The sequence below is a fragment of the Lissotriton helveticus genome, chromosome 1_1 (genome assembly GCF_964261635.1).
Source record: "Lissotriton helveticus chromosome 1_1, aLisHel1.1, whole genome shotgun sequence".
In the NCBI taxonomy this organism is placed as follows: Eukaryota; Metazoa; Chordata; class Amphibia; order Caudata; family Salamandridae; genus Lissotriton; species Lissotriton helveticus.
In genome coordinates this window covers 614841133-614868393 of record NC_136057.1, presented here as the reverse complement: position 1 = coordinate 614868393, position 27261 = coordinate 614841133, and the positions used below count along the sequence as shown (strand labels likewise).

Here is a 27261-nt window from a genome sequence, read left to right as displayed (position 1 = left end):
CCAGTAAGTTTACTGGACTGGTATCACACACTACAAATCTATGCATTTCTTTAAAATTCCCTATTGTGATCTCCATGGGCTCGGTAACTGGGGTACTAATCAATTGGTTAGATACACCCACTACTTGGATTGCTTCTCCCGAGAGAGGTAGGTTTGGGACGTCCGCTGTTCTCACAGTAGAACGGGTAGCACCAGTGTCCAATAGAAAGGTGACATCATTTCCATCAACCTTTCCTTCAATGTATGGCCCTGACTGGTCTACCAGCAAGGAGGCGCCAAGAACACACTCCTTGTCCTCCCCTCTCAGGCCTCGTCAGTATTGGTCGTCACAGAAAAAGGTATCATTCAACAAAAACTGCGAAGTTGCTGCATTTCTATTCTCATCGCCTCCCCAGATCTCTATGTCATCACCCTGTGGTGATTTTCCCTTATAATTTGGTTTTGGTGCTCGGGGCAATTGACTTGCCTTTACCTGATGCTGAGTCTTTCTTGGGTTTTCATTCTGCGTCTGTGGAGTTAAATCAGGGGTTTGGGTATTATCATGCTGTAAATATGGACACTCGTCTCTCCAGTGCCCGATTTCTCCGCACTGGTGGCAGGGGAAATTTCTTTTTAGCTTCTTCTCTGCTCATTTTTACCTTGGGCTTCCCTCCACCCCCAGAGCCTTGATTTTGGGTATTCTTATTCATCTTATTCAACTGTTTTTCCTGTTGTTCTGCTAACTTCACTTGTGCCCACATGACCTCTCCTTGAGTGCCTTTTTCTTATCTGCCATCTCGTCCTCACAGTACTTTGCATACTGTAGGACCTCATCCATTTTCTTAGACTGCCAACAAATCTTATTGTCTTTGATCCACTGGCAAATTTCGGGTCTTAAACCGTTTACAAACCTGTAGATGAAGTGGGTCATGTCCTCCATCTCGATGTTATCTATTCCACTGTAAGTTTTGAACACCTGTAACAGTCTCTCATAAAAGGAGTGCACAGACTCATCCCTTTCCTGCGTAGTTCTATCTATCTTAGTCCAATCAGTTTCCTTTGCAGGCACCTTCATTTTCAGATGTAACATGACCTGGTCATATTTTCTCATTACCTCATCAGAGGGAGCACCAGTTACAGGGTCCCTATCATACTCTTTGTTGGGCCAATCAATGGCAACCTTGCATTCGGTCCATAAATCCACAGGAACCACAATGTCGAAAAACCCATCCAGGTCTTTCCACAAGCACTTTTGCACCTTTACAAACCTTTCCACCTGCCTGTACCAGTCCACAGGCTTTTCTCGTAATTTTGGAAAGTCATTGGTAAAGGACACAATATCCTGTCTGGACTATGGAACGTGCACGTATTTTCCACCTGGCACTTCACGCATAGGGTATAACTGCTCAGGTTTGTCAGCTTCCTTTAGAACGAACTCGGAAGATGTCTGTTTAGATCTGGCTTCATCTTTCTTCTTTGCCCACCTGGCTTTCCACTTTTCTACGTCTCCCCATTTTTGCAATACTGTCAATAATTCTTTAACCTGCGCCTTTTTTCCTGACACATTCATATTTTCCAGATCTTTGTCTGAAAAATCAGCTCTATAGGGTTTTTGCAGTGGCTTTGATTTTGAAATATCGACTCCCATACTAGCTGCAGTGTCTGTTAATTTTTCATGGAGCACTCTGGTGTTTCGGGTAAAACTCTTAGCGATAAACAGCAACTCTTCTTCAGAATAGGTATTTAATCTGTCTAAACCTACATTTCCTGCCATTAGCTCTTCCATTTCTATTCTAAGCTTGAAAATATCTAAAGGTTTCGACTGAGGAGTTTGTTTTTTTAATTCTCGACTCCACCTTTCAATTCCTTCAGGAGTCACCAGGGTGACACTCTTGGTACCCGAAGTCGATTCCATTTGAATCTCCCTCGTGTTAAAAGGATTATGTCTTTTCTGTAACCTTTTCCCTGCACCCCTAATGGACAGATCCATTAGCGAGACCTCGGACTCACATTCACTGGTCTGGTCATCCACAAATAAGGGCTCCGGTTTTGGCTGTGCTACAACTGGAGTAATAACTGGAGTCTTCGGACTTCCCTGTCTATCCCCATATAGCGGAACCACGGGTCCAATAGTTACCGGAATTGTCAAGGCTTCAGGACTTGTATTTAACTGGGAAATCTTCTGAATTATCTCGGCTCTCTGCTTAGCTAAAGCCTCTCGTTCCCTGTCCTCCAGTATCCTGTCTAAAGAATTGTCATGTAATACCTGCGGGGTCAAAGTTGGGGCATAACTCGGGACAGTGGGATGTGTCTCACTTTGTCCTTCACCATAATTAGGTTTTGGGAACAGACTTCCTGTACCTAGGGATCTTGGTTCTTCCTCAGACGGGGGTCTTGAGAACGGAATTCCTGACGTGGAAGGCCTTGCCTCACCCTCGTAGGGAGGTCTAGAGCAGAAGTCTCTTTCTCTCGAATATCTTGACTCCCCACAAAATGGTGCTCTTTGACAGCTATCTCTAGCACCTAGAGGTCCCAAACCCTCATTATACGGAGGTATTTGACGACTCTCTCCTACACTTACTGATCTGGCCTCTTCCTGGGGAGGAGGTCTCCGTGAATTATCCCCTTCACTAGAGGGTCGGTGTCCTTCATTATAAGGAGGCGGACTTCTCATAAACATGTCATCTAATAATTCATCATCCGACTCCCCCATGGGCACCCAATGTTTGCATTTTTCTGTTCTCTTCTCTCCTGCGGGAGGACCACCCATTGACATCATTGGAAACAACCCTTCTACGATCATATTCTGTCTCCACTGTTTCATTTTTTTATCACGGGTCTCTTGTTTTAGTTTTGGATAAAATTTTGTTAACCCTTTATCCATTCGGGGCTTGTCTCTCTCAAAAGCTTCGATCTCCCATTCCTCTCAAGCTTCGCACTGCGTTAATCTAGGTCTGGGATGTAAGTCTTTCATTCGGGTTCTCAAATTAAATAGAATCCTCCCATTAAATGTACCCTCTAACGGAAAAGCCAAAATTCCGTCATCCTTGGTGTATTCCGCCCAGTTTTCCAACCATACACACGAGTGGTACCCTTTATCAAACATCATGAAGGATGCGGGAGTATTAGGTGGCGGAATGACAACACCTTCTCTGGTTTTAATCGGCTTGTCCTTTTTGAAATAATTCTTCACCTTATTTACAAGGGATAATTTTCTCTTATTTCCGTACATAATGTCGGTTTTATGCCCTTTCCACTGATCGTTCTCAAACCCTAAATATCGGGGATCAGGTCTAGTATGCGGTCTATACGAGTGCCACATACGATTTCTGCTAGTGACCCTGTTTACAAATTACTTCCAATCCAAGTGCAGTTTTTATTTTCGTGCAACCAATGAAGTGCACGGTTTCAAATAATCTCGACCAATGGGTGCGCGGCCTTTCGCGAGACAGGTTCTCACGCTTCGGCACTCACCCCTCCTTTACAATTCCAGCTCCGCTACACACCCGCTGCGTCTACCAATCCCAGTGCGGCACAGAGTGACGTCAGAGCAGCTCCGCAACTGACTCCCTCCCTCACAAGGCAACGGAAACTTAATTTCTCTCTAATAGTGCAAGTGCTTTGTTATTTAACAATGAATACACATTCGCCACTGTACCCAAGTGTCTAGACAGCAAAGATTTGTTTCACTGCAAGTAAACTACTTCCATTTACTTTTCATACACTACGGATAGATCTCTTCTGCCTACCCTTCACGCAAGCATTAGGGAACCTGCTACTTCTTTTGACTTATCCACTTCTTTCCGGGATATATACTAAGCCTAAAGTTTCACCAGCGAACCACTTTGCTATCACCCAAGCTCCGATGAACCTGCTACTCCTTCCGGTGTGATCCTTACTAGGTTTTTCTCACAATAGAAGTTTTTCCAGTGATCTCGTCGCTATCTTTTATTCAAACATACATTCAGAAAAAACCCTAGTTAGTGCTTCCAGTTCTGCCTAACCTGCACTAACCTTCCTTAGGCCAGTGACCTCAACGCGAAGTGGATTCTCTTCACCATTCGCTATTCAATTCCCCGGGGATTCCCAACAAACATATAAACACTTTACTAACGAGTGGGTTAATACATATATCAGTATAATAATAAGAAAAACAATTTAAAACATTTCATAATTTTTCAAGGCAAAACATTTCACGTGAGTGATCAGTTCACGAAAAAGTCTACCTTTTTAGCAGCAATAATTTTCTCGACTAGCAGCAATAACTTCTAACAGCATCCAACTCATCTAGCTTAACTAGTCCTACCTAACTTTAACTAGTCCCTAACCATCCTCTGCTACCAGAAAATTACTGATAGAGATCGCAGGTCACCCGGCCAATAATTTTCACCATACACGTACCAGGCCCATATTCTTCCAATTTATCATATACATTAATCGGGTGACCTAACAATTCGTCTACCAGCAACCCTGGTTCCTTCCTATTTATTTCTATTGTACCTGACTTACCAATCCACCGTTCCAGGTGCCTAAGATCCACAATGGATCAGGGAGCTAGCTGTAAAAGAAAGGCAGGCAAAATAAAAAACCCAACTTATTTCCATTTCGCATTAAATGATCACAGACAACTGGGAAGTTTTAAAAGTTTATCTAGAAATCAGGTTCGGAAATCATCAAGTATACAGTTAGAAGGCAATCAATAATCAAGATAACGAAAAGAACATAGCCATAGAGGAACAGTGTCAGGGCAACCATTTATGAGTCTATAAGAAATTTATAACAATGCAATCTACTAAATGGATTTTAGAAACTTGGATCACGAACTAGACTTTACTGTTGGGAAAAATACTGCAAGGTATGGATTGGAAATCCTATACATCTATAGGGGGGGGGAAATTGGAACACGCTATAGTTCTAGCATCTTTACGTAAAATCAGATTTCAGGAGAATTTATATACCACAGTTATGTTTCATAAACAGAATGGAGAGAATGTGTTCTAAAAGGTAGGGGAACATAGGAACATGCTAAGGAAAATATACTGAATGACCTTTATAATAGGTTGCGGAAAGCATGGAAATTAACATATGCAAAGAAATGTCTTTATTTAAGCAAAGACAGAAAAATAGAAGATGCAGTGGAGAGTTTTTCGCACTATATTTACCTAGAAAGGTGTGCAGACCAACCCTGGCCACGGATCAGTCAAGGACAGGAAATACCCCAAGGAAGGACAGTCATCTATGGGACAGCAGGTGCAGATTGGACACCCCAGGACAGGACAGGAAAACCAGATTAGGATCAGGACAGGACCACCTAGGCACGACCAGCACCCGCAGTTTGGAAGCAACGCCTGCGCTCCACCCTCTCTGCAGCTATCAGTCAGAACCCCGATTGGGTTAGCGAACTCCCCAGCAAAGTGTCCGCCAGCACTTAAGGTTTAGTAAAACCTTTAAAGTCTATGGTCAAATTCGGACAGAGTGCTCCGCAGCGCTCTGTATTCAGTCACCTATTGAGTGCGTTGGGTCAGTGACAGGTCAGCTATTTAGACAAGTCGGACAATTTCTCCAGCTAAAACTAGGCTAGTTATACTGTTTTCGGGTCAGTGTACCACCCCCCAAATGTTGCAAGTGTCAGAATCCCCAATTTCGATTGGTCCCCAGGTAGGAAAGGTCAACACACCAATCAGAACAAACTTCTACAAGCTCGTATTTGCATGTTATGGAACCGCCTAGTGAATTTGGGGTTCCCATGACATATTCTACAGAATACAATAGGAAAATATACAAATATTGCAAATGCAGGACATTTCAGTTTCTCTAGCTGGGTGAAGGTGCATCTTCCCAGGCACGTCTTGGCTGCTGCTTCTGGTTGGCAGTCATTCACTGCCACTTTCCACCCTTGGTCATGCGCAGTAATGCACTTCATTATGGACTCCCGAGCATCCCATCAACCCTCCATTCCGTGGTACATAATAAGTAAGCGAAAACAAATTAAAACACAGAAATAAATGATTTCACTACATATCATGAGCTGCTACTTTATATTTCTTACTATAAAAATATACTATGCGATTACGAATTAGTGCAACAGACAATAACACGAGAGCATCTGCGCAAGCTTCACCATGTGAGTTTTCAGACAGCCATTTTAGAGGCGAATACGCATGCGCACATTTTCCCACCAGAACTGCAACTACGTCACGTCACGTGAGTGTGACTAACGCATGCGCAGTAGAGAATTCTCAAGCGGCTGCCATATTAAGACAAGCATTATTCGTATTAGTAAAACACATAGGCAAGCATCACTAAGATACATGTATATCAAAAATAAAGGAAATTAGTAAAACATACAAATTGAATTATAGGATTATAATGTGATTCGAGGTTCTTGATTTCAGCAAGTCGCGTAATGTGCGAAATCTTGCTTCATCAAGAGCATGACAGTATTTCTGCAATAGGAGATAATTGGAAAGTTCGGAAGATATGTAACGTAATGTTAGTTTCCTTATAAACCAAATTGATCCTATGCAGCGTCACTAGCTGTTACTGAGATTTGCCTCCTCACATACCCCAATGCATTGACTTGACTCTGCAGTGGAAACTACCTACGACAGGCAACGTTGCTTGCCCCTCCAATAGCCATTGCCACAACCGGAGTATTCTCAATTAAGCAACAATAATTTGTATTGCGTTTGTCATCAAGGTGTATTACTTCCTGCACAGTGAAGAATGGATAAAGGGACCACCTATCTCTGCTCTCCAGTCAAGATATTGTATCACTACAGATGCCAGTGTTGTAATATGGAACGAATGTTTTACATTTCACAGACCACTGTATAATATTTATCTACCCTTGAATACATTGAGAGTCCCTAGCGAGTCTCCCACGGAAAATCCACTGACTACAGTGGCCTCTTGTATTCTTGTTGGTGGTCTGGGGAGTGTAACTCTGTGCAGCAAACTGTGCCCTTCTTTGATGAACATGTGCCTGCACGTGTTTCCGTTCATGTAGCTGCATGCAGTTCTAGAGTACACCAGTTATGACTGTTCCCAATGGCTGATGTACCTATATCATTGCCAAGCTACCTGCTACACCAGCCCATAATCTTTGCCTATGGCCATCAAAACCGGACAGTCACATCTTCTTAGATATGCTTGAAAATTGCATGATGGATAAACTCCAATTGCAAAGCAGGAATTTGACAATAAGGGGAACATATCTCTAGTGGCCCCGGGTCAAATGCAACATTTGCTATTGGAATGCCTGAACTTTATAGTCGTGGTATGGTAGCATCACCGATCACGCATACGAGTCTCTGTATAGGACACAAGGAGAACAGGAGGAACGGATTAATGTGAATAATAAATGACAGCCTTTTGTCTGAGGAATATATCTGAACAACATAGTACGACTAAAGTAACATTGCAAATGGCACATAAAGAGAAAAGACAAAAGTAATATAGCACCAGTGTAACGTTGACCCCGTTCTTTAAACGGATACTAGAATATCAAAGTGATTGTAAGGAAATTCACAGGGCTGGAATCTTAACATTGCTAATCAATCATCACTAAGCTTTCACATACCGTGCTGCGGTGTATATGTGTAGGTAGTATGGGGAGAACCAATGGTAGGAATAACCTGAGGCACAGGAGCTCAGAGAATGATCAGCAGTTTGAAGTGCCTTTACATACTGCATCACAGGCAGGGCCGGACTGGGAACTGAAAGCAGCTCTGGCAAATTTTTCCAGACCAGCCCCTGGCCAGCGCGTAGAGAGCGTGTGCAGTGCGTCAGCCCGACAGCTATTAGGAGGCTTTGGGGGGCTTCTCCCCCCAAGAAAATTTTGGAAAACGACAGACCAAAAGAGTGAATTTTACAGCACATTTTTCATTACATATTTAATTGTATCAACTTTCAAAGCACAGTAAATAGTAGATGATGACCTTAAAGAGCACCAGGTTACCCACCCAGTCATATGTACCCGTAGACATTCTTTCAGAGAGCACCAAAAATAGATACAAGTAGTGCATCAGAGGGAGCAAAGTAAAAGTTAGACCAGCCCCCACATGGTGTGTAGCGAGCAAAGTGCAGTGAGCAACCACTACTAGGGGGAGTTTGGGGGGTTGAACTTGACCCCCCCAAGAAAATTTGGGAGACAGAAAGGTCAAAACAAAGCATTTTTCAACACATTTTTTATTACATACTAGATTGTATTCACTTTTAAAGCATAGTAATTGATTACCTAATTCAGCCTCAACTATACCGGAACACATACAACTTAAAAGCATATGCCAAACCATCTAAATACTCTGCATACTGCACCCTGCCTTATGGAAAGGGCTTGTGCTAGTGGTGACATCCTGCTGACATATGTAGTAAAAGGGCATATTTTTACACCTTTGCCAGGTCAAAATGGCAGTTTTACAACTGCACAGGCAGACTGAAATGACAGGTCCTGGCCTTGACACATGTTTGAACAGGCTACTTACGTAGGTGGCACAACAAGTGTTGCAGGCCCACTGACAGCATTTAATTTACAGTCCCTGGGTACATGTAGTACCACATCTTTAGGGACATACAAGTAAATACAATTTGCCAAATTTACCATGTGTAAAGGAAAGAGCGCAAGCACTTTAGCACTGGTTAGGGGTGGTAAAGTGCACTGAGCCCTAAGAGCCAACAACAATTACTTTTGATGTAATAAAGCAGAATAAAACCTGCATTTAATTTAAAAAAAATCTTAGGCCAACAAGGACTTATCCAACCATGCCTCAGCAGTCAGTATGAACAATAATGTATCTAAAAAACACTTAACAAAGGAGGACTGTGGAAGACCAGTTCTACAGCTCACCATCCTTGAAGAGTATCTCCCCATGAAGTCCCAGTATCATTTTGAATGTTTAACACAGGCGAGAGTTTACGGATGCATATTCTTTAAAGTTCTTTTCAAGTATTCTGAATGTTATGTGAAGCAGATTAGCAGATCTCTATGTCCATTTACTTTGAGGAGTTAATAATTGGCATATCCCACTTCCATCGTATCAGCAGCAAATAGTTACAGACCCCACCAACCATTTAGCTTAACCGTGAAAGTGAAGAATAGGTTGTCCTCAAGGGCACGTCACTTATGTGACAATTCACTTGTGTGACAACTTGTAGTACACTTTGTTAAAGGTATGTGCTTTAAATGTGCATCGCATGTGCGCAGCCTTTTGAATCTCAAAAGAACCTAGAGGGGACTACGGAGAGTAATCGCACGGCCTATGCACACATTTGTGCCAAGCAAGGAAAATCATCCATGTAGATCACACCATCAGTGAGCTCATTATCAAACGTGGAAAGGGTGCGCTGTGCTCATTCAGTGCGCACTCTGAGGGTTTCGAGCTGGGGCCATGCAAAACCCCTACTAAGCACAGACCATCAAACCAACCAATGGTAGAACAGGTCTGGTTGGTAAGAGGAGATTGCTCGTTTTACAGTCTAGGAAAAACCATGTCCAATGTTGTGCTCCTTGTGAAGATAATGACTGTTTCCAAGGATATCAGAAAAAGCTATAGGCTCGGTAGAAACGTGGACAGGCACATCTGTGTTTCTTATATAAGTCTGGCCTAGAGACAGCTTTAATTGACTCTGTGTTAAGCTATGGAAAGGAAAGAGGTGCATCAAGGACAGGCAAGAATGCACTTGCACAGGCAGTAGGCTGAGATGGCCTTGGGTAGACACACAGGTCATGTACAACTGTGCAGTTAGCAAGGTACGATGCATACTAGTAAGTAGTGGGGTAAACCACCCAACAGCTGACATGCTGCATGTCAGAAGGAACTCATTCTATATTACATGTATGATACAGTAGAGACTGCTTCTATTTGGAAGATAATATGCACAGGCAGTACCAAATGAGGTCAATCTGGTGCATGCATTGGGAAGAAAAAGGTATTGTACTAAATGCTGGGCAAGATAAAAACCTCACGAATAAATAAATCAGAATTCACCGTCCTAACAAGATACATTAATATTTTTAATTTTGAACACAATATGTGATAAATAGATGGAAAGAGTAACTTTTCCAAATTAAGAGAAAGAGCCCCGAGAAAACGGTTTTACACTTTTGCAAAACATGTGTTGGTCATCTTAAACGTCATAAACTTGTACAATGAGAACCTCATAGTATGAATTTGACACTTGTTAACAATTTAATTACCATTATTCTGATTATCATGCGTTAGAAAGTATACATCTTGGGCCATATGTATCAAGCCTTTTTTTTTTTTTTTATTAAACCTTTATTAGTAAGAAAAGGAATACAATTACAGGCCTACAACCACCGGGGCCGGCCAGGCATATACAATAACAGTAGCACAATAAGACACAGCTCATCAGCCGACAACCGAAGGCCCGGCAGCAAAGAAGCATGATATTATCCAAAGTTCGTGGCAATAAGAGGATATTTAAAAGGTTTCACATTTTATACAAAATAAACAACAAAAACTTAACCATAGAAAGAGTCGAGGCGGTACCTTGCAATGTAATGACTGTCTCATACGGCATGGGAAAAGGCGAACAATGAGCGGTGTTATGAAAAAGGAGAGATCCTGGGAGAAGGGGGGGACAGAGAGCAAGAAACATATCGTGCATTGTGTGAACTTGGGAAACCGAAACGTACAGTCAAGGAGATCGAGGAGTGTCGGGAGCTTCAATAAGTGGGGGAGCGCATATCTCTCCTCGGTATGAATTCCATTGACCCCATATCCTACCCCATTTCTTGGGCCTACCACGGGAAACATATACAATTTTTTCTCTAAACATGCACCAGTCCATGTTTTCTTCCCAGGTGAGGACTGATGGTGCCCTCTGAGATCCCCACAATTGAGCGATGTCCCTTTACGCAACCATGTTGCCCAGCGTGACCCATTGAGTCTGAGCAACAGTGCAGTCATTCGGCTCCCAGATGTTCAACAAACAGCGTCTGGCCTCAGGCAATAACTCAACGCCCGTCACCTCACCCATCACCGCATGCACTTGAGCCCAAAAAATCACTACCTCCGGACATTCCCATATGATGTGGAGGAAGGTAGCAAGCATACCACAGCCACGCCTACACAGCCCATCCGCAGAATAACCCATATGCATCAATCGTGGACCCGTGACATAGACTCGGTGCAGAATCTTCAGCTGTACCAGTCGGAGACGCGCCGGAATCGCGACCTCTTTAGGAGAGGATGTCGCAGTCTGCCAGTCTTCATCGTCCAACTCCAGCCCATCGCCAGTCCAAGCACATCGAAGCTGAATAAGAAGGTCCGAACGATCATTGATGAGTTTTTTATAGATAAGAGAGATAGTGCTGTCAGGAACGTATCCATCTAGCACTCTGTCCTCCAGGGGAGAATACTCCGGGATCGTAGAGCCGGCTGGGAAAACCGATTCAAGGGTGTGACGGACCTGGAGATATCGGAAATATTCCTTATCATTCAAGTTATACTCCTGTTTCAATTCATCAAAGGTCTTAACTCCATTTTTGGCCCAGAGGTCGCCCACTTTACTGATGCCAATAAGGTCCCATCTATCGAAACCCTTCGACGTCCATAGTTCACCCAACCTCTCTGCGGCATATAGGGGGGTCGCTCTAGTCAGCCTACCCGTCCACCCCGTAGCCGTAGTCGCACTACCCCACACTCGCACCGCCACTCCAGTGGGACCTGTCAAGTTCTTCCTGGCGGCTCTAGAATAGAGCGCTCTGTTATAATGGCCCCCGGGCAGTTGCCACCTATCCATCTCAAATGCGGGATTCAGAACTGGACCGTACATGGCATGGTTAACAGCTCTCAACTGAGATGCCCAGTAGTATCTTTTAATATCAGGCAATGCTATACCACCGTCGTACCAGGGCAAAGTCAACTTTGCCAATGCAATACGGGGCCGCCCGCCCCACACCAGTCTCCTCTGGAGGCCCTCAATTTCACGAAAATAACTGGCCGGCACCAGATCAAGCGTGTTTTGGACGGCATACAGGAAACGGGGAAGAGACATCATCTTGAACAGGGCCGCTCTTCCCAAGGGGGACAAAGGCAAACTACACCACGCCGCAACGTCCGACCGAAGCCGGGCAAGCGGGGGTAATAAATTCCGCTCATAGCGTACCACAGGGTCCAATGAAATATAGATCCCCAAGTATTTAAAGCCACCTCTAGAAACAGGTATCGGGCAAGCGCGGGGCAGAGAGGATGAGTCTCCAGTGAGTGGGAAAATACAGGACTTGGCCCAGTTGATAACTAAACCGGAGTTCCTTCCGAAGGAACTCAAAAAGTCGAAGAGGACTCCTGGTGACTTACGGGGGGAGGTCAGGTACAATAATATGTCGTCGGCATATAGTGATATGCGATCTTCGAAGTCCGGGGACCATCGAATACCCTTGAGCGAGGGCTCCCAGCGGAGCCACGCAGCAAGGGGTTCAAGGGCAAGCGCAAATAGAAGCGGTGACAAAGGGCACCCCTGCCTCGTGCCGCGTCCGAGAACAAAGGGTTCCGAGGCCCTGCCGTTGACCACCACCTGAGCCAGCGGCTGCTCATACAGAAGCCTGACCCACTCAATGAACTTCGGGCCAAAACCAAATTTAGCAAGAGCAGCCCACAGATATGGCCACTCCACCGTGTCGAAGGCCATCGAAGCATCAAGAGAAACCAGGATGGCCGGCTCATTAAGAGACCCCGCCCTCGCCAAGACACCGTGAAGACGGCGAAGATTGAGCGCGGTATTCCGATGGGGAATAAAACCAGACTGGTCCGGGTGTATCAAATCACTAATCACCGTGATCAACCGGTTTGCCAAGAGCTTCACCAGGCTCTTGGGTTCCGCATTCAAAAGCGATATCGGCCGATACGATGAACAATGTTCGCGGGGTTTGCCATCTTTATGGATGACCGCAATGGACGCCAGTCTTTGACCCCGGGGGAGGGACCCAAGGTCTCGCGATGCCGAGAACATCCGACAAAGATACGGCGCCATTTTGTCAGGGCATAGCTTGTACAGTTCGACTGGTATACCGTTCGGACCGGAGGCCTTCCCCTAGCGAAGGGAGCGGATGGCGAGCGCAACCTCATCAGTGGAAAAGTCCGCCTCCATAAGCACCCTGTCCGATTCTGAGAGGCTAGGCAACGCGAGATCACGAAGCAACAAATGCGAGTCCTCCTCCGAGACCGGCGCGTAAACGTTCCAAAAATGCTGGGCAAAAAACCTCGACTATCTCAACCGGGTCCACCACTCGCGTTCCGTCCATTTTCTCAACCACAGGCACCACCCGATTCAATCTATCACGTTTGTCTAGCCAAGCAATCAACTTTCCCGCTTTATCACCCACATCATACAAACGCCCCTGCTGCACACGATTCATTGCCTTGGCCGCGTCAGTCACCAAAGCCCTATATTCAGACTCCAACTGTTCCTCCAACCCAGTAATTTCAGTTTCCAAGCCCACCACCTCCTCATTTTTGCTCCTCCTCTCGCTAGCAATCAAGGACAGAGTCTGACCACGAATCACAGTGTTATAAGCCTCCCACAAGGAGACCGGGGAGGACACCGACCCCTCATTCTCAGCAAAGTAAAAGTCCATACACTTGACCACCTCCGATCTAATTTTGGGGTTGTGAAAGTGCCATGGATTGATCAGGGCAATCCGACCCCCGGCCCCCAGCTGTGCATCAATAGTGAGCCAGAGCGGGGAGTGGTCGGAGACCCCCCTAGCTAAATGCTTGATTTCCCTTACAGAGACCATCTGCTCTGCCGGTACGAGGATATAATCGAGTCTCGAGAGACTCCCATGAGCTCCCGAGTAAACGGTGTACTGGAGCTGTCCAGGGTGCAGGGTGCAGGTGACTCCAACAATCCGCCAGACCAAACGTGTCTAAAAATTTCCCCAGCCATAACTGCGATGCGGGAAGGAGTCTGGGGGGGCTACGATCCTTCTCCCCATTAACCATGGAATTAAAATCGCCACCCACTACCAATAAGCCGTCAGGAAGCCCCAGAACCACCCTACCCAAATCAGTGAATGTGGTGGACTGTAGACCAGGCGGAACATACACAGACAATATGGAGATAGACTTCCCCTCCCACCTTCCCGTAATAGCCGCGTAGCGGCCCCTGTCATCCAACACCGTGCCATCTATCTCCCGGGGGAGGGAGTTCTTAACCAGGATGCCCGCCCCCCTCGACCCAGTGGTAAAGCCGGAATGGGCCACCAATCGGTAACCCCGTCTATTCAGTGCCTGGCACGTATTACCTACTAAGTGTGTCTCCTGGAGCAAAACTACATCTGGGGAGCATCGCTTCAAATATTGCATTACTATCCCCCGTTTTATCCTATCACCAAGAACGTTGACGTTCCAGCTCAACACCCTCAGCCCCTTACCCCCATCCCAGAAGTAAACATTCTGCCCCCCCCGCCCGAAACAGGCACATAGCAGCAAATATGGAACAAAGCGCAGCCTCGATACAAACAAGAAAGAAAAGTCCCCCCCACCACCCCCAGTGAACCCTCAAAACACAAACCCCCCACCCTGCACCCTGCACCCCAGCGGTAGACCGAAGAGCCACCCCAACTTGCAGTGTGCCTGTCGCCCCATTAAACTAACCTACAAGAAGAGAGAAAAAGTCCCCAGAGGAGGAAGAGTCCCGATTCCCCCCACCCCCGGGTATCCATACTGTAAGAACATAACAGTCACAGAGCCACTGTCGTGAAGTCAGGCACGCCGACGTAGACTCACTACTCCTGTTCTTCCAAGCCGCCCTCGGCGCCCCTCGAGTTCTCCGGGCTGTCATGGCGCGTCGACAAAGTGTCTAACCAGTCACTGGCCACCTCAGGGCGGTCGAAAAAGAGCGCACGTTCTTCATGTTCAATCCTCAGGCGGGCCGGGAAAAGCATAGCGTATTTCAGTCCCATGTCCCTGAGTCGCCTTTTCACTCCCGTAAAGCCCATCTGTTGTTTTTGCACCGCCTGAGTAAAGTCCGGGTAAAAACTGATCGACACATTCTCAAATTTGGTGGGGCCATTCGTACGTGAGGCTTGCAGGATGGCGTCCCTGTCCCGGAAATTAAAAATCCTGGCTATTATGGGTCTCGGAGTGGCTCCCAGTTTAGGCTTCCCACCAGGGACTCGATGAGCCCGCTCCACAGCGAAAAGTTTACTAAGGCCCTTGGGTGCCAGGTGGTTCAAGACGAGGTCTTCCACCAGGACATCTGTGGATAAGTCAGCGGAGTTCTCCGGAACACCCACGATGCGGACGTTGTTGCGTCTGGCCCGGCTCTCGAAATCTTCCAGCCGACGGGCAAACAGGTCACTGGTCGTCCGGAGATTGCGGACTGTGGTCTGGAGATCCGAGACATCCGTGTTCAGACTCGCAGTCTTGATATCAAGGGACTTGACCCGTTCATTCGTTTTTCCCAAGTCCGCCCTGATGAGGTTGACCTCAATCACCACCGTGTCTATCTTAGCTGCCAAGGTTTCATACTGCTGGCCCATGGTAGTCCGAACACTTGCAATGGCGCCCATAACGTCCTTCAAAGTTGGCTCCTCAGCTTCAGGAGCACCATCACCAGTTTCCTCGAGGGCCCCACTCGATCCGCCTGGGGAGCCCTTCGGACGAGTAAAGCGATCAATAGTCTGGGATTGGGCAACCCCTCCTCGGGATGGGCCTCTGGTGGTGCGCTTCTCGACAACCGCCCTGCCCGCCATGATGGGCGACGAGCTCTGACGGAACCTCTGGGATCTGGTCAGAATGATTACCGTCGTGGCAAGCCTGTAAAGACGAGAGGGCAAGGATCCAACGCCGGCTGAGGGTTGGCAGCAGAATCAGAGCTGGCGCGCCGATCGGCAGCAAGTCGCCGTCCACAATGACCAAAAGCGAAACCGAAAGTATCACAGGGGCAGCGGACGTGCCGCACCAGCCGTTGTTATTCAATTGCCACCTGGGTACCTCGGGGACTCAAGCCCCCGGACGGCCTTCGATGTAGGCCACAAGGTTCAAAGGGCAGTAAGTCCGGTTCCCGGCGGCCAATTCGATTTCCGGAAAGAATGTGGGCATCAGCAGGGCATCAATGATAAGTACCCGTCGTCCAAATCAGGATTATTTACAGGATAGGTGCGGGAGGCGGAAAGGGTCTCGGGAGCCCCCTGCTCACGCGTCCATCTTGGATGCGCGCGAAGCTCCTCCCCTGTATCAAGCCTTTTGCGATTCGCAAAGGTCGAAATTCGCAGAATTTCGGCCTTTGCGAATCGCAAAAGGCCTTTTTGCATATTTTGGGATGTATGAAATATTCGCAAAATAAAGAATCCCAAAAATTTGCGATTCCTTATTTTCCCATAGCATTTAAGGAATCGCAATTTTGCGATTCCTTAAATGCTAATGTAGCATTTTTTGGGGTTGCGAATTTTGGTTAAGAATTCGCAAATTACCACCAACTTGTAGTTGATGGTAACTTGCGAATTCTTCAAAAAATGCACAATTTGGCATTTTTGAAGGTGGCATGTGATGCACACACATGCCCATAGGGCATGTATGTGCGCCATATGCACACACATTTACATTTCAGGGGTGCAGCCGGGTGTCTTTGAGACACCCCTGCACCCTTGAAATAATTCTCAAATTGCGATTAGCAAATTGCGAATTCGCAATTTGAGAATTATTTCGCAATCATTCCTATGGGCCTCCTGGCCCATAGGAATGCATTGGAAATTGTTCCTTAATTGCGAATTCGCAAAATGCGAATTCGCAAATAAGGAAGGTTAAGGAATCGCTAAAAAATAGCGAAATTCTTCATACATACCATTTTGCGATTCCTTAATAGCGATTCCTTAAAAATCGCTATTTAGGAATCGCAAAAGAGTTTGCTGATACATATGGCCCCTTATTTTCTGTTTGCATTTTAATAAATACACTGGAGGTGGCATCTAGTGTCTCACTGAGGAGCACCAGTTACAACAAGACCACCATCTCCCTCAACTGCAAGTTTAGCTCAGATATAATAGGGTGTTCTGACTGCACTACTTTGGCTATTAAACACATTTCCTATCTATGAGATGCCCCTGGCTTCTTCACATTCACTCCTGTTCAAGTACTTTCAGCCAGATTCAATAATCTTTCATCTGGCTGCTTATCATGTTTTATTTTAAACGTGTTCTTTCCCAGAAAGAAGGGCATTCTCTCAGTTACCTTTCTTTTCCTTGCTACTCTTTTTTCTAATCCTGCCTTCTACGCTTTTTACTCAGATGTCAAATTCTCCATTCTTAAACCTTTTTTGCCACTTGATTTTCCTCTCTTTTACCTCTGCTCTCTTATCCTTTCAGTTCTTATCCTCCTTGTCTCTCCTTTTTTCTAAACCATGTTCTAAATATAATATCCCCTCTCACTCCATTGTCTTCCATTCTTTTCCCTACCATTTCTCCATGATCACCTAAGATTCTTTACTTAATTCCTACCCTGGTTAATGCTCTCTCATTCCTCCCTCCTTTACCCTTGTTCCTTCTTCCTTTCACCCTATTACTTGATTCCATTCCTTCTCTCACTTATTCCTCTTGTCTCCTCTTCCTTCTACTCTCTTTCCCAATTCCCACCCTCAATGACCCACTGTTGTAGGGTAGACTTTGGCACAACTGAATCAGGCAGAACGTGCAAATGTTCACGGGCGTCAGCGCAAACTTAGCCATCACCCCTCCGAGGCCTAGGCCCTTGCACCTTAGGCCCTTTTTGCTTTCCTAGGTTCAGTAATTCAGGAGGATAGGTCATAAAACGAGGAGTGCTACATCCGTGTGAAATTTGATTCTAGTAAAGGGAATATCTACATGCTAATTCCAATAGTGTTGTTTAATTAGATGGAGGCAAAATGGAGGCGTTGATTAAAAACGTTGCTTTGCTGGGCCTGACAAACGTGTCCACTCTCTCACAGTGGAAGAACTGAAGGCAGAATGCTGAAGCAAATGAATCATGTTTTTGCATTTAATCAGTCTGTTTTAATTCATCTATTTTGTAGATTTTCATCTATTTTGGAGATTTTTTAAATTTAAATTAGATCTAATTTTTGAGATTTTTTTAAAAGATAATTTAGGTTTCCCAGAACTGTCTAAAACAAAGTCCACAGACGTTTAACCACAGTGCACTGTATTTTCACAAGCTCGTCTCCCCTCCCCGCCACCAATGCAATTTTTCTGCTGATGCAGGCGGAATCAAGAAGGAACACCTGCACATTAAATACAGATCACCTGTTCGCCGATTAGTATGTAAAATTTAGAGTAAAAATAAGGACAATGTGATACTCTGCTTACATTGTTTCAGCAAATTCAGCAGCATGACCCAAACCGGATAGTTCTCATTTTATTCAATCTTAACTGAGCTCTTCTCTGACCTGTGAACCTTACAAAAAGCAGCATTCATGTCTATCTCCACAAATTAACTTTCATACTAATCTACTCTGGTAATAGTAAATCCATGAAGGACACGTATTGCGTTACCAGCTCCATACACGGACAACCCGACCTAAGTATATTACACCAGAATTAGGGACACTTCAGGCGGTCCTGTCAACATAGCCATCAGGCCTGATAACCCTTCTTTTGCCAAAGTTCCAATCACTCACGTCACAACAATGCCCCTGCACAATTCACCCTTACTTTGACAGGAAAACAGAGCCAGCATGCAGTGTTTCAACATGAGAGCAGCCATGATAATTCAACTTCTGGCCCGCCCGCCCCGGTCGGAACAGCCAGTGCCAGCGTGGCACTCACTGTCTGTTGAGACTCGCAACAGCCAGTGCGACGGAACTTGCGACCGGGCCAGGCCCAGAAAGAATTTTAAAAAGCAAAAGGGGCCTAAGGGGCAAGGGCCTAGGCCCCGGCAACCATCTATGATCAGGCCAGAAGCAGGAGGATTATTGAATTCAATTTAAACGACTGGACGGCGTCTGGTCCAGTCGCAAATAGACTCACCTGCGGGCAGAAGACAGGGGGGAATAAAATTTTGGGGTGTCGACTTTCCCAGTCCCTGGCCTCGTCTCTGAGATGCGTAAGAGGCTGCATAACGTCCATTCACCTTGGCTGCTGGATCTGCAGCAGTTGTTGTCATGACATCATAACTCTTAAAAGATGACGTGCACGATGACTGCATTTTGGGACAGTGATATTTTAGAACCAAGGCACTATTTTCTGAGAGTATGTGCCAAACCAATTAAGGAAAATTATATTGTGATTTCAAGAAATCAAAGGCAGCCCACCCTACTATCACTTTCCAAGTTAAATGTCCAAACTTCGCTGAAACAGGTGCGGAGCTCTGTGCTGTAGGATTCTGAAGACGCACCTGTCAACCGAAAGTGAAAGTGACCGGTTGTCAACTGCATGTACTTTCATGCATTTCAGCTGCCTTTGATCCGCTGGCATTCATTTCCTAAGACTAGTGACAAACACGCTATTCTGTCAGTATAAAATGCCATGGCTTAAATTGTAGTTGCTTGAGCTCTTCACACATTCAGAATCCGCCAAAAAAAGCGCATTAGCCCCGCGGGGTGGGCGCTGAAACCCAGCGAAGGTGAAAGTTGGGCGGTGAATACCTTCTCTGCCAGACACACATACAAAGACAGACTGACATACATGAACAGCAAGCTTTATTTACCGTGTCGAGTGCAGGGTCCATGGCGAGAGAAAAGCACCAGGTCCCCTCAGTGACAACTGTCGACTAACTGGGAATAGGTAGAGGAACGGTCACGCCCCCAACTGCACATTTACTGCCGTTAAAACAGTTCCTCCGGCCTTTTAATCTGGTTGGTTCCTTCGGCATCTTACTTTCACTTTTTGGGAAGTCACGGGGTTCGGTTCTAGGCGCTATGCAGCGCTTGGTTTAGAAGCTTGCACGGAGTGAAACAATTTAACATACATGCCAATAATTTAAAAGGGAAAGTGAGAAATGTGTAAATAAACTTCAGGGGAATGGACTTTTCACATTAATTTATATTGAATCATGGACATTTTTAGACGGAAGAGATTTAAAATATAACAATATTTTATTTTTAAAAATCGTGAGTCTCCCGCCTGAAACGGTACTATTGGCATGTACGGGACTATCACTTTGACTTGGCATGATAAAGGCCACAATTTTGTAAATGTAAACTTGGACAAAGCTATTTGGGTTGTCGTACCTGTTCCAATAGAAGCCTATGTGACATGGTATAAAATCTGCACTGAGGTCCAGAAGGAGCATGGCAGTCATGTCCCCAGCTTGGCGTAGAGATCCAACCGCAAGTAGGAGTGCAGACTCTGTGCTGTACTGTGGGTGAAACCCTGATTGCGTATCATGTTGGATGTTATTAGCTACAATGACGGAGTAAAGTTGTAGATTTACATATTTTGCTGCTACCTTTGAAGTTAAAAGGAGCAATGAGACAGGTCTGAAATTCTCCGGTTTGGTTGTGTCAAGCAATGGCTTTTTACGTAGATGTACAATAGTGGTGTGGTTCCATGGCTGAAGACCTGAGACTCCTAACACTTTGCACAGCACAGGAGCAATGCATGCAATGCAGCGTTAAAAAATCATAGGGGTGGCGGGATCAGAGAGCGCCCTAAAATTTATGGATGCCATGATCCGGATGACTTCCTTAGTTGTAATGAGTGTAAAATCTAAAAGTTCTTCTCTATGTTCTATCGGGTCGAACCATGTTTCCAGACAGGGAGCCATTCTGACTGCTTCTGGAAAAGTGTAATAGATGGCCACTACTTTATCGAAGAAGAACTGCACTAAGATGTTACATCTGTCTTCAGAAGGGGAAATCACAGTTGAGACGTGGTCCAGTGAGAAGAGGGACTTGATTATAGTGAAAACGTTGCTTGGTGCATTTTGCGCTGCCTTTCTAATAGCGACAGTCACAAATGCTATTTTGCGAGTCAGGGACTCGCAAAATAGCATTTCTACATGCTATTGCCCTTTTTTGAGGCCGCAAAGGGTTGTACATCTGGCCCTTGAATACTAAGTGCCAATAGGTCATGCCTGTTTCTGTTTTAAATAATGGATTGATCACAGTTAGCAAGTACAACTGTGAATAACAGTAATAGTAGCTATCCCATAATAAACTTATTTTAGAAAATCATATGTCCCAACATTTTCAGCCTGTATCAATGCTTCTGTCTGTGGCTGAGTAACTGATCCCTCACAAAAGATCCTTACTTCCTAATATTCCCCTCGCCAAGACACTCCAAAACCCCTTGCAACATTTTAGCACATTCCACCTCACACCAAGTCAGCAGACTCCTCCACCTCCACCAAAGGACCTTTCACCTGCCTTTCAAGGTGTTGTTTGCTTTTAGTGTTCGGTTGTCCCTTTGGTATTCGTTTTGTGATGAGTGTTTTCCCTTGCTCACTTACAATTGTTCTCCTTCAGTTACGCAAATCGCCATCACCTTCTTATTCTCTTTCTACTGGCATACTACCTTCTCCTCAATGGGTTTGCCCGCTGTGCCAATAATAGACTATTCAGAATTATGTGCAATTTTAGACACATACATTATTACTACGAAATAACATGTGATCACGTGGTCTCCAACTGGGCCATCAAAGTTCACATGCCACCAGAAAGTTAATTATGACACTGAGCTGATGTAGCATAACAGATATGAAATATTAAGCCTCTTCTTAAGCTGTAAACAATCTAGATTCGATAGAGAGGATTGCAATGTTAAAACTAAATACATAGAGTGAGCATGTCACTGAGGGTTCGGGAGGATTTCACCCATGGCAGATTATCAGAAAATCTATATAAGAAACATTTACATGTACTTGGTCTAAATGAAGCTTATTTACATAGTCAATGGTTATCTTGAGAATTTGGTGCCTAAACCTAGGTTGGATCTTCTGATCTACTTATTAATAATTGTAAAAGAATATTCCCCAACGTTTACATTTCCCCAAGACGAAGTCAAAGAGAAAATCTCACTTCCAGCACAAGATCTCAGGAATAAAAGTCCCCTCTCTGTTGCTGCTGCTCAAGATAAAGATAACACTGTTGGCACTCTAAGGGGACACGGGCTCTGCATCAGACCCCAGTTCTGAGACCCGAAGCAAAACACTATTTTAAGAGTCTTTAAGCCATGTTTAGCTCAGATTTGAATCGTAAACCATACATTTAGGATGTGGCACATAATGAGGGTGATAAGAAGGAGGCGAGCAATTTGCTACCCCTCATTGTACTGTACTGGTCTGTATATAGATCTCCTGAATGCTTGATACCTCCCCAGAGACGGAATTCGATTTCCCACTGGGGCATCCCACCCAGAAAAACTCCTCCATTGTTGTCCGTAGAGCTGCAGAGATGTTGAAACTACATTTGCCAAATTGGAAACTAAACTAAATTTGCTTACATAAATTCCTCAATGTGGGCTTTAACTTTGAGTGTTTGTTGCCTTTTAATGAAGCCCTGACAGAAACAGCAACATCATCCAAACCATGTTCAGCTCCTCCAGTAATTCTCACTCTCCCTGGACACCCTATACTTGTGCCAGGTAATCAGGGTTTTTTGACGCAGAATCACACTTCGTAGAGCCTTGTAGTTCAGGCTCGAGCACTGAGATGAACCCAAATGTCTTCCTGCTGCCCCTTCTGACAAGAAACCGAGGAACAATTCTCCTACTAGACTGGAATTGTGGTGTCTGAATGCTCTATGCTTGTTGAGGAGATGCATTAATGTGTGCCACATTATTAAAGAGTTTAATAATACGTTCACCCAGATGGTTCACGATGGCAGAGGAGACAGGCCTTTTTATTGTTGCTGGCTGACCTAGACATCACAGACTATGCGGACTGTGTTACGGCCACTTGCGTATTGATCCATTAGCTGCCTGTTTACATGCCATGAGTTTAGCATTGGACATCATTGACCTTGCCCTTTTTGCAGGGTAATCCCCAAACGTTTTGGTTTCCTATGCCTATTTGTCTGACCTTTTTGTTGGTTTTAGGACTCTGAGCACTTTACACTGCTAATGAGTGCTAAAGTGCATGAGATCTCTCCTCTAAATCAATCAAACAGCATTTGTAATGCACAACACTGTCACCCATAGGGGTATCTGGGCACTGTGTCTCTGTCAAAGAGCCATTGTCTTGAGTCTCTTTCTGAAGTCTGCCAGGGAGGGTGCTTTACAGAGCTGGGGGAAGCGATTCCAGGTCTTGGCAGAGATTTAGGAGAAGGAGCGCCCACAACTGTGGCTGCGATGAATGTGGGGGGGGGTGAGTGAGGGCATGTGAAGAAGAGTGCAGGTGTCTAGCGGGTTGGTGGAAGTTCAGTCAATGATTGAGGTAGGCAGTTCCTAGGTCACGGAGAGCTTTGCCAGCATGCTTGAGAATCTTGAACTGGCATCATTACTGGATGGCGAGCCATTGGAGGTCTCTCGGGTGGGGGGTGATGCAAATTCTTTGGCGGGGGGTCGAGGATGAGTCTGGGTGCATCGTATGTATGTTTGGTCTAGAGTCTTGTGAGGAGCTGGGTGGAAATGCCGTCATATAGGGCGTTGCAGTAGTCAAGGCGGCTCGTGATGAGGGCCTGAGTGATGGTCTATCTGTTGTGGGTTAGGATCCATTTGAGGATTTGGCAGAACATGCTCAGTGTGTGGGAGCAGGAGGAGGTGATTGCGTTGACTTGTCGTTTCATTGTCAGTTGGTTGTCGTAGATGATGCCAAGGTTGCGTGCATGGTCGATCAGTGTGGTCACGGGTTTGAGTTCTCCTGGCCACCAGCTATGGTTCCATGCGGAGGTGCTCTTCCCGAAGATCAGTAGTCCTGTTGTGTTGGAGTTCAGTTGGTTGCAGTTGTCTCTCATCCATCTGCCTACGTTGGGCATGACATTCAAGAAGTTGATTTTGTCATTGGAGGGGTCCTCAGTGAGCGAGAGAATCGGTTGAGTGTCATCTGCGTAGGAGATTATATTGAATCCGTGTGATCTGACGATGTGGTCATGTAGATATTGAACAGAGTAAGGCTGAGGGATGATACTTGTGGCACGCTGCATCTGATGTCTTTGGGTACGGAGGTGAAGGGAGGCAGACATATGCTCTGTGTGCATCGTGTAAAGAAGTAGGCAATCCTCTTGAGGGTGTCCTGCTGTATGCCTATGTTGTAGAGTCTGTTGATGAGGGTGTTGTGAAAGACTGTGTTGAACGCTTCAGAGAGGTTGTGGAGGATCAGGGACACAGTTTCTCCACGGTCGAGGAGTAGTCTGACGTGATCTGTGGTGACAATCAGTGCAGTTTCAGTGCTATGGTTGGCATGAAATCCTAGATTGATAGATGTCCAGTAGGTGATTTTGTTCCATGAAGTCAGTGAGCTGCTGATTGATGGCTTTCTCAAGAACTTTGACCAGGTAGGAGAGCAGGGAGAATGGACAATCATTTTTTAGACTATTGGGATCAGCGGAGTCTTTCTTTAGGAGGGGTCGACATCTGCGTCTTTCCATCTGTCCTGGATTATTGCTGTGGAGATGGCGGTGTTGAGGATTCTGGTGGGTGCTGATTGGGTTTGTTTCGAGGTTGTATAGGTAGCTGGGCAGGGGTCATTGGGCACCACCGAGTGGATGGAAGATAAGATGGCTGAGGTGGTCAAGGAGGTGAGCAGTGAGCAAATGGTGATGGTTTTGCTGGTATTCGCTGGCTGGTTCAAGTCATTGGGGTTGAGGGTGGCGGGTTGGATGTTGAAATTGTTGTAGATGTTGGTGATCTTGGTGTGCAAGTAGTCTGAGAGGGTGTCACAGAGTTCTTTGGGGGGGTGGATAGTGTTCTCAATAGCTGTCAGGTGGAGAATTCATTGACTATTTTGAAGAGTTCCTTTGTATGGTTGACTGCAGAGTTGATGCCGGTGGTGATGGCTCCTTTCTTAGCTTTTTTGATATGCAGGTGATGCTTGCTGAGTGCTGTTTTGTGAGGTGCTCCGTCGGTGGGTGCTCTTAGTGGCACGCCATTGTTTCTCTAGTTGGTTGCAGTTGTGCTTTGGGGTCCTTAGTTCTGTGGTGTACCAGCAGCCATGTTTGGAGCTTTATTGGGTTTTGTGGGTTTAAGAGGGGCAACTCTGTCAGCGCTATCAGTGATCCAGGCAGCAAAGTTCTGGACAGCCTGGTTGAGGCCTCAGATTGGAAGTTGATGAGGGCCTGTGACCACTTAGTTAGGTGACCTTGCTCCAGCTGGGGTGGGAGGAGATCTGACGCCTAGTGATGGTGTGCTGATCTGACGCGCTGGTGATGATGAAGTATACAATAGTGTGTGTCCAGCTTGTGCGTGGGTTCAGTGACCAGTTGGGTGAGGCCGAAGATGTTCTGTTTCTCCCAGGTGGTGATGGAGTTGGCGTCCTTGGGACCAGTGATGTAGACACTGAGGGTGCAGAGTAGGACATTGTGGTGAGAGTTGATTGCTAGGGGGTTTATGAGGTTGAGGATGTCATCGCAGAATGTTGCTTGGGGTCCCAGAGGTCTGTAAGCAAGTGTGCCTTTTATCGTGGTCTTCTCATCAGTTTGTGGTAGGAAGTTGAGGTGTTCCATGAGAGGTGTGGGGTCATTGTTGGTGATGGTGAATCTGATGGCAATGCCTCCTCCTTGTTTTTTGGCGTTGCGATAATGTATTATCTTGCAGTCTTCGGGAGTGGGGGTTGTGATGTCGGGGATCGAGGAGGGGTTGAGCCACGTTTTGGTGATGAACACAACGTCCGTGGAGAGGGTGGTGATGGTGTCCTAGATTTCTGTGGTGTGTATGTAGAATGAGCAGTAATTTAGCAGGATACTGTGGAGCGGTTACTGGGTGTTCTTTGTCTAATGCGCAGGAGTGGAGTGGAATATGTCGTAGGTTGTTTTGCAGGAGAACTTGCAGTGTTGGCAGTTGAAAGGTCTTTTAGTGAATCGTGGGGAGGAGGAGACGCGGTGTGCAGTCTAAATATCGAGTTTTTTATTTCGAATGGACATAATATCGACTCCAGAATATCGACATGGCATTAATATCGAGGTAAGTAATATCGAAATTATTTTTATCGATTTTGATGTATGTTAAAAAATATCGATAGCTAAAATATCGAGTAAGTAATATCGTCAGTAAAAAATATCGATTTTTTTAGTAGTTAAAAAATATCGAAAGTTGTGTTATCGACAGTCATGATATCGATTGTCATGATATCGACTAATAATATGGATATAAATAATATCTATTAGTTAAATGTACACTGTTTTTATGTTTTATAAATACATTTATTGTTAAAATATATGTTATTTATTTATTTATTTATATAGAAATAATTAAAAAAATATTTAATAAATTTAAAAAATAATTCAAATACTATAATATTTCTAGGAGCGGGTAGTGGGTTTTTAGGGGAATAGGGTGGGAAGTGTTTTAAATATAATTAATTAAATATGTAAATTTATTAATTGGTATTATTATTTAATTAATTGTTAATTAAATTTATTTTAAATATAATTAATTAAATATGTAAATTTATTAATTGGTATTAATATTTAATTAATTGTTAATTAAATTTATTGTAAATATATAATAGTTAATTGGTAATTAATTACATTTCATACCTTAATTGTTAATTATGCTCATTTAAATAATTTATGTTATGTAGCGGGTTGTGGGTTTATAGGGGAATAGGGTGGGAAGTAATTTAATTATAAATAATTAAATATGTAAATTAATTAATTGGTATTATAATAAAATTAATTGTTAATTAATTAAAATATTTAAATTATATATAATTTATTTGGTAATTTATTTAATTTAATTGAATAATTGCTAATAATGTAAAAGTAAATATTTTATGTCATGTAGCGGGTTGTGGGTTTATAGGGGAATAGGGTGGGAAGTAATTTAATTTTAAATAATTAAATATGTAAATTTGTTATTTGGTAGTAAAATTTAAGTTATTGTTACTTAAATCACATATTTAAATCAATTAAAATGTAATTGGTAATTAATTAAATTTATTAATCATTAAATATGTAAATTCATTAATTGGTATTATTATTACATTAATTGTTAATTATTTAAAATATGTTCATTATATATAAATTCATTGGTAATTATTTTTAATTTAATTGAATTATTGCTAATAATGTTAAAGTAAATATTTTATGTCATCTAGCGGTTTGTGGGTTTATAGGGGAATAGGGTGGGAAGTAATTAATGTTCATTAATTAAAATATAAATGGTTAATTCTTTAATCTAATTGATTATTAGCTAATTATGTTAAATTAAATTTTTTACTTTTCTGTAGTGGGTTGTCTGTTTAT

At 44.4% G+C, this 27261-nt stretch overlaps 1 protein-coding gene across 1 annotated transcript in view; it reads left to right on the top strand.

Moving 5' to 3' along the window:
* SYT10 (synaptotagmin 10) overlaps nucleotides 1-27261 on the top strand; it is a 330714-nt gene that overhangs the window by 263946 nt on the left and 39507 nt on the right. The window lies entirely within an intron of this gene.